The sequence below is a fragment of the Marmota flaviventris genome, chromosome 15 (genome assembly GCF_047511675.1).
Source record: "Marmota flaviventris isolate mMarFla1 chromosome 15, mMarFla1.hap1, whole genome shotgun sequence".
NCBI lineage: Eukaryota > Metazoa > Chordata > Mammalia > Rodentia > Sciuridae > Marmota > Marmota flaviventris.
Window position 1 is genome coordinate 29,203,635 of NC_092512.1, and position 9,169 is coordinate 29,212,803.

Below are 9,169 nucleotides of genomic sequence, written 5' to 3' on the forward strand. Positions count from 1 at the left end.
CCTTATTGGTTGACTGATGTATCTAGTTTATGCTAATTAAGATAAGCTGTGTGGAATGTATAAATACTGCTCCTGTCCTGCAATAAACGGCTCCCACTCCTGCTGTATCAATGTACACAAGTTATTTGTCACCCCCCGGTTATTTTGCTGCAGCCGAACGAACTGCGGCAGATGGTGGCCCGTACGGGGAGCCCCGGGACACTCGGGGGTAAGTGACGAAAAAAAGCTGCCCGTCCATAGATAGGACGGGAGCAAATCTGCTCGTCCCTAGGCAGATAGGGCGAGAGGAAAAATGGTCATTTCAAGAAAATGGAGAAGATTGATACAGTATGTTTGTGTCTTGTTTTGTCTCAGTGTATTGTATTGTCTTTGTGATGAAAATATGGAAGGGGTGAGAAGTAAATTACTAAGGGAAGAAGGCACCCCAGTGGAACCAAGAATAGTTAGGGCATATGTTGATAAAAGCCCAGGAACTCTAGTCAGAAAGAAAAAGAAAGTTCAGAAGAAGAAGGATTATCAGGAAAAAAGTTGCAGCAAAAGGCTATTACTAAATACTTTTCGTTACCGGAGGGTGCGTGAAGCGGAGAGGCGGCTGCCGAGTGTGCAAGCCAGTCACAGTGCAGCAAGGATTTTCCAAGAGGCGGCGGCAACTGGCTCTTCCCGGCCTCCTGGCCGGGGAGCTGGCTCTTCCACTGCTGCGAGCCCAAATCTAGACCTGACCTGGAGGCACAGTCTCACAGGCTCTTGCTCCCTGTGCCCAGTAGCAGTTTGAGTCCGGGACCCTCCCCAGGGCGATCTGGGGCTACCCGGATGCTACAGCCAGCAGAAGACGCTACTAGCGTCCCTGATGTTTGGTCATTTTCAATGCCAATAACTAAACTACAATGGTTCTCCCACACCTGGAAGCTAATGAGTAATGAGCACTATTAATGCTTATTTCAAATGCAAAAAAACCTTGAGATAATGTACTAAATTGTTCAGAAGGTTGTTTTGTTAGTAGAATGCTACAGGATTTTCTTTAGCCATCCGGAGTTCCTGCCTTCGTCCCAGTGCCGGTGAGGATGAGGGTGGAAGAATTTCCAGTGTTGCTGAAAACCGGACAAGACTTCGGCTGAGAACCGGAGGACACTTCGGATTAAGCTAGCTGCCTGCAGAACTTACCTGGACTGTGATTTAAGCTAGCTGCCTGCAGAACTTACCTGGACTGTGATTTACCTGAACTGTGAGTTAATCTATTGAGACACTGCTTTACCAGGACTGAGACAACAAACTGTAATCTATAACAAATTGTAACTCGGTATCTTTGCTAACAGTGTCATTGCTGGTATAATTTTTCCAAGGGCTTCTTGCATGGAGCCATCAATTGGCTTGGTATTATGGCATTTTGTATCCTCCCTTTCTGTTTGTAGCAGGTTATTTATGGTGTTTCTGTAAAAACCACTATGGTCGTTATTTAAATTAAACAAAAGGGGGAAACGTTAGAGTCTGTAAACAAGTCAAAATAACACCTGGCATTTTGCCAGGGGAATGTTAGAGTTCGTAAACAAGTCTGGATGGTGCCTGGCAAAATGCCAGAGGGAGTGGTTTGAGAAGTAACAAAAACAAGCCATTAAGTGTGGAGATTCCTTATTGGTTGACTGATGTATCTAGTTTATGCTAATTAAGATAAGCTGTGTGGAATGTATAAATACTGCTCCTGTCCTGCAATAAACGGCTCCCACTCCTGCTGTATCAACGTACACAAGTTATTTGTCACCCCCCGGTTATTTTGCTGCAGCCGAACGAACTGCGGCACGCACCTAAGTCCATTCCTTCCCTCTGCTATTTACCAGTTAAAATCCCCAGCATCTTTTAAAATGAGTACAGTGTCACCTAACTGCTTGATTATTGAGAGAAAATATTTATTCTTATCAGGCACATGGGAGTAATGTGGAAGCCACTGTGATTACTAGCTAAGAATAGAAGAAGCAAATAACTCTGCCAATTTAGTAGTCATTTTTAAGAATATAATTTTTGATTTACATAGGGTCTCATTTTTTGGCCTCTAAAGACAAAACTTCCACAATATTAATTGAATTTCAACATTACCAGTTCTAAATTAACAAAGGGTCAAACAGTACAGATGATTATTGGAGAAACAAAATAACTTAGTTCACAACAACAAAAAAAAATCATTAAAATTTACAAAAGAATTATTTTCAAAAATAAAATTAATGCAACAAATGGTGCTGGAATAACTGGATGTCTATGTTTTTAAAAAAATCTATATACAGACTCATACCCTTCACAAAAATAAAAAGCTTCACAGACATAAATATAAAATGCAAAGCTATAAAACCTAGAAATAACATAGCAGAAAATCTAGATAACCTTAGGTTTGGTAATGACTTTTTAGTTACACCACTAAAGATATGATCCATGAAAAAAAAAGATTGATAAACTTCGTTAAAGTTTTTTAAATTTTGTCTGCAAAAGACACTATGAAGATAATGAAGAGATAAGTCACAGAAAGGCAGAAAAAATTTGCAAAAGACATATTTTATAAAAAGATGTTATCCAGATAATGCAAATAAATAAACAGATAAATAAAAATGGGTCACACAGCTGAACAGACACTTTACCAAATAAGGCATACAGTTGGCAAATGAGCATATTTAAAGATGCTCCATACCATATGTCATCAGGGTAAATGCAAATTAAAACAAAATACAATACACGCCCATTAGAAAGGCCTAAATCCATAAAACTGACAACTCCAAATGGAAGAGAGGGTGGAGAGCAACAGAATTCTCATTCATTGTTGGCAAGAATGCAAAATGATTCAGCCACTTGTGAGGATAGTTTGGCAATTTTTTAAAAAACTAGACACAGTCTTACCATATGATCCAACAATTGTGCCCCTTGGTATGTACCCAAAGAAGCTGAAAACTTAATCTTTACAAAAGAAGTTGCATATGCATGTTATAGTGGTTTCATTAATAGTTGTCAAAACTTGGAAGCAACCAATATGTCCGTCAGTAGATGGATGAATAAATAAATCGAGGTACATCTAGGCAATGGAATATTCTTCTGTGCTAAAAAGAAATGAGCTATGCAGCCATCAGAAAACATGGAGAAAACTTAAGTGCATACTAGTAGATGAAGGAAGCCAATTTGCAACAATGTATGATTCCATCTTTTGGAAAGGCAAAATTCTGCAGATAGTAAAATGAGCAGTTATAACAAAACTTTGGGATCTTGGAGAAGGATGAGTATGTAAAGCACAGAAGAATTTTAGGTAAGTAAAACTACTCTGTGTGACACTATAATTGGGGGGTATATGTCATTATACATTTGTATAAGTTCATAGACTATATAACACCAAGAACAAGTCCTAATGTGAACTATGAACTGGGTAATAATGATGTGTCAATACAGGTTCATCAATTTAACAAATGTACTTGGGAAGAAAAGAATGTTGATAATAGGGGAGACTATGGAGTATGTTGGAAATCTCTGTACTTTCCTCAATTTTTAAATTTTTTTTGGTACTAGAGATTGAACCCAGGGGTGCTTAACCACTGAGTTGCATCCTGAGTCCTTTTTACTTTGTACTTTGAGACAGGATCTCCATAAGTTAATTAGGGATTCCTCTCTCAGTTGCTGAGTCTGGCTTTGAACTTGTGTTCCTCCTGCCTCAGTCTCCTGAGCCACTGGAATTACAAGTGTGTGCCACCATGCCTCCCCTTTTCTCTTAATTTTTCTGTGAACATAAAATTGTTCTTAAAAAGTCTATTTAAAAATATAAAAAATGAAAAAATATATAATGAATGCATTTGCTAATCTTTGACACAGATGTTAATTGGTGATTATTCAAAGAATTTTCCCAAAAAGTTTTACTGAAAACAGAAGACCTACTAACCTCATGTGATAAGAATTTTGTGGTCCAAACACTTGGAGAAGTTCTGGGTTAAACTCATTTCTTTACTGTAGAACATTTCATATCCTTTAAAATTAAAGAAATGCATTGAGTGTTTCTATGAAGGGGTAGAGTACACAGCATGTTACCAATTTATTAGGGTGTGTGTGTGTGTTGTATTTTGTGCTCTATTAGAAGTCATTTTGGAAACTGATACTTTAGCTTTTTATACACCCTCCTAATACTCATATAAGTCCACTGTGCTGCCTCTTCCATCCCTGTGGTGTTCTGAAGGTCAAAATATAATATCATACCAGACACAAACATGTTCTTCCCATCTCCTGGAACCTTAGGAGTCCTAGAGATTTTCCTTTGAACTTCATACAGTGAGTTCATAATAAGCATCTTAATTTTTTTTAAAGAAAACTCTCTCAAAGCATTATATTAATACTTTGAAATAGAAAAAAAATAGGAAAAATGATAGTTGAAATCCATTGCAGATATGTACTCCTCGAACAGTCTTTCATCTCAGTTTTGGGAGATTTCTGTTTTGTACATTAATAAAGGTTTTCTCTTCATCTGATTCAAGTTCATGGTATAAATTGTTTCAGGTACTGCTTGTTCAATGCTCACAACCAGAAAGAGAGGCTATCCATGCAGCATCGGCAAGGATATGCTGCCTGAAAATCAATGTACTTCTTGAAGAAGAATGAAGGATATATATACAGATGGCCAATACCAGTTTCCAGAACATTCTACCTATGACCACAAGTTGTAAATGGTCTGAGTGGACAATTAAAAGCCTATATGTATTTTTAAAATCTGGATCTACTTGGGAATAAAGAAACACACGTTCGGTCAAAACTTTGTTTCTATAACTATCCACAGATTGAATTCACATATTTGTGCAAAACTCCAGATGCAAATTAACATTTCTATAGTATATGAACAGTTTCATGGTGAGACCCACTCAATGTTGGCAGGCAGATGTGGTTGGGCTGCCATCCTGGGCTCTGAGTAAGTTATAGAGCCAAGTGATCCTTTTATTCCAGGGTTTTGTATCTAAAGCAGATGGCAGTCCTATGTTCACATGGCGGTTTGGGGATAACCATTGAGTTCTTAATGGGGAATAAAGACAGATTTAGTAAATTCAGCAAAGCCTATAATTACATGACTTAAAGGTCTTTAAACCTATCCAATAACAGATTGTATTTTTTAACTTTATTCCCTGAAACTGAATTTGACCTGTCAGGCTGACATAGATCCACATGCTTTGGATTACTGAAGGGTAGCACTACCATTAATTTGGAGTTTAGAGCTTAGATTGCACTGTCTTGAAGGGAAGCTAAAAGAGGAACTAGAAACTGCATTTTAATTTCTCAGTTACTTTTAACTTGTCTCCAAAACCACAGTGTTAATTTAGAAACAACTTGTTCTGCTATTTCTATACATTATTAAGAATCTATGATTTTTAAAAGATTCAAGTCATTAATTATAAAGGTACTCCAGTTCTTTCTTTCTTTTTTAACAGCAACCTAATTGTTCAGTATTAACTTTATTGCTTGTAAATATTTTGGGAGAAAAATATTAGAAGTTTAATGATCAGACTTATTTGTTCACCAATACAATATTCCTCTTCTGATAATTCCCAGAGACCCTATTTTGACATCTAAAAAATGTAAACTTTACCTGAAACATAAGTCCTACCCCCAAATCCTATAGTAGAACTCTTTTTAGTACCCCTGCTTTACATATGAGGACAGTGAAACAAGTGGATGGCAAGAGATTCACCCAGAGTTGACCAGCTGTTGTACAGCAGAGCTGAGATTTGAATTTTGCTCTTGGTCACTGTGCTGTAGGATTGCACAGTGTCTACCACACAGAAAAGACTCATTTTGAAATCCCTCATATTCCTTGGCCCTTTATTACTGCCAAACAAGACAGGTTGGAAAAAAGGAGCACCTGAGACTGTGACAAAAAATAATAATTAAAAAAAAAAAAAAAGCAAAAGCCACAGTCCTGGCCTGGCTGTATTCTTAAAGATAACTATCATGTCAAACTATGGTGACCACCTTAGCTGTCTTTTTCCCCCCAATGGCTCTTTTGAAGAGAGCAGTATTCATTAGGATGCAGAAATGCCACCTTTGCAAATACTTCATTGTGGCCATACTTCTTGTATAGTAATCAACAGGGCTAATGACAAGCAAATTTTGATAAGCCCAAAAGCAGCAGTTCATGCAAAGATGGGACACTTCATTGCTTTCTTAAGGTTATGTTTTGTCTGGCATACTATTCTCGAATAATGAAGATAGAAATCTGTTGTGATAGATGTACAATGAGGTGGATAAACCATCACCTTTAAAGTGATATCCACAGAGGAACGGTGAGTAGGGTAGGCTCATGTTCTATGGTGTAAAGCTGACACTAACTGTTGCCAAAGTGAATTCTACATTACTTTCTCCATTTCTGTCAGTTCACAGAATTCTCATCAAGTTTTTCTTTTTAGGGCTCTTTTCTTCTCTCAACAGGAGAAATGCTGTCTGGCAAAGTGATGAACTGTTGCCTGATGGACCTTTGCACTAATGAAGTTCAAATCAAGATTATTTCTTGTGGATTGCAACATGCCAACCTGTGCTCCATTTACATTCTTGCTTGAATCAGTGTCTTGTTCCTATGGCTGCTTCCCCCAGCTAACGGGCATCCAGGGTCCCACTGAGCTCTCATAAACACTCTGCACAACTTTTACGGTAATTATCATTTCATGCATTTGACTGCAAAATTTGGGTTTCTGTATTCCCTCCACTGCTTCATCTTAAGAGTTTGGGGACTTTCTTTGTAACAGATTGTGAGTGCAGAGCTTTAAAACTATTTGTTGACAGCATTAAGTGAAGACACCTGTCAGAAAATTAGTTAGTGTTGAGGGCACCATTGTATTTAATAATATTTTTATCTCTAGAGAAGAAAGCAGTGTTTAATCTTGTTAAGTATGATTTCTGTAGGGAATATTTCATCTAAGATTTTTGGTAGATATTACTACTTGCCTCTCAATATTTATTTTTCCCTGAGCAATTTGCATACCTCTATGTTGGGAGTGGTGAATGAATTATAGTCCTTGAACTGCCCAGAGACAGAGGCAATACCTCTCTTGGGAATTTCTCTGTGCAAAGGCACCAATTGAAGCCCAGTTGCTATGGTGATGTCCTGTTCAAAAGGGGGTTCTGCCAGCCACAGAATTTATCAATTTTTAACCTTCAGTTCAAATGCCAGCTGCTTAGGGATAGAGAGTTATGGGGGCAAGCTGGTAATTAGGATGCACAGAAGCTTGTCCTTCACGTTGAGTACTTTGAAGAAACTTTCACACAATGCATCCTTTTAATGATGTATAATAATATCCTCTTAATGATGTATGTATGATAATACATAATAATGTATAATAATACATAATAAATGAGCTGAACTGACTCATGGTCATTGCACTCCATCTGACTGTGGTGCCCACTGGGTCTCAGCTTTTTCTCTATTTGTGTGTCCATTTGTTTTTTCTAATCCCTTATTGCCCCTCCACCATTTTCCTGAATTAACCATTGTGCAGGTTGTGATATTTCTGGGCTATAATTTCCAGCTCCTTTTCAAGTTGTGAGATATAAGTAGGAGTTGTTCTTTAGGATTCTGGGATCACTAAAGGAAACTTTTAGCCTTCTAGGAGATAAATTGTTTCACCTGGGAAGCAGGTGAGATTACTGAAGACTCAGTGGGTATCATGGAGTATAAGGTAATTTTGAGGATGTTAAGATTTATTAATTAGGGTTCTCTAGAGAACAGGAGGTATGACTATAAAAGGGGGATTTATTAGATTGGCTTAAACAACCAGAATCTGGATAGTCCACAATGGCCACCTGTAGGCTGGAGAACTAGAGGAACATGTAGCAGCTGTGCAGTCCAAGATGCTGAAGGCTCAGAACAAGAGGGATCAATGATGCTACCCCAGTCTGAGACTGAAGACTTATGGAAACCACCTGGAGAATCACCAAAAGAGTCTGCTTTGAAGGAGTGAAGGAGCTAGAGTCTGATGTCCTCTGGTGATTGCAGCAGCAATCAAGAACCCGTTCAAGAAGAATCGAGCTTTCAACTGCTGCTGCTTCCTTGACCTTTCAACTTTTCTTCCATCCAAGCCCCCAACCTATTGAATGGTGCTGCCCATGCTTAGGGTCTCTACTTCAGTTCACTATCCCTCATGCCAATTATTCCTAGACTCACTCTCAAAGACACACTCAGAAGCCTCTTAATCTTCAGCATCTTTTAATCCAATCAAGTTGACAATTCAAAATAACTATTACATCTATCTTATTGAGAACAAAATACTAGGTCTCTGATGTTCATAGACAGACATTTCTATTCTTTAAGATTATTAAAATATTTTTTCCTTACACCCTGGTTTAATTCTAGCCAACACAGAATTTCAGTGAATACTCAAAACAATGTTAAATGGCATGATATAGTTATTCAAAGTGTTAATAAGAAGTCATTGATATTTCCTGTGTGGTAATGCATGCCTGTAATCCCAGCAACTCAAGAGGCTGAGGCAAGAGGATTACAAGTTTGAGGACAGCCCCAGCAATTCAGTGAGACTCTGTTTCAAAGTCAGAATTACAATGGATTGGGGGCATACCTCAGTGATAAAACACCCCTGGGTTCAATTCCCAGTATTGAGGGGAAAAAAGAGGAATTAAAAGGGTTCACTGATACTATTGAGACTTTCTTAAAGAGCAAAACATTGCTCTTCAAGTTTTTATGCTATCCAAGCAGATTGTATCCTAACCCAAATATGTTCTTATAGCAAAGCAACTGAGTTGTAGCCAATCTGAGTAGCTGACTCTTCAGCTGATTTCAGGATGAAGGCTGCCAAATTATGTCCCAAAAAGCTAAATTGAAGTAATCAGGTATCTCTGCATCATATCCTGCCTTTCTATTTACAAAAATAGCAATCCTTATTGTAATTTCCAGCTTCAATCTGAAATTCTGCTCAATTCCAGAAACCTTTTGTTAAGTAAACTTTGTTAAATTGAACGGTCTCACTTTTTTTAAATAGTTAAAACGCTTAAAATAAATAGAGTGGAAAAGGTGTCAGTTGTGTCATTCTTGATCCTCCTACATGGTTAATTAATCCAACAAATATTTAGATACAAAACATTTATGCTATGTACTAAAATTAAGATGACTGGCAATAGATTTGATCTCTGTCAACCTGATTTGTATTTTCTAAGCACAGTA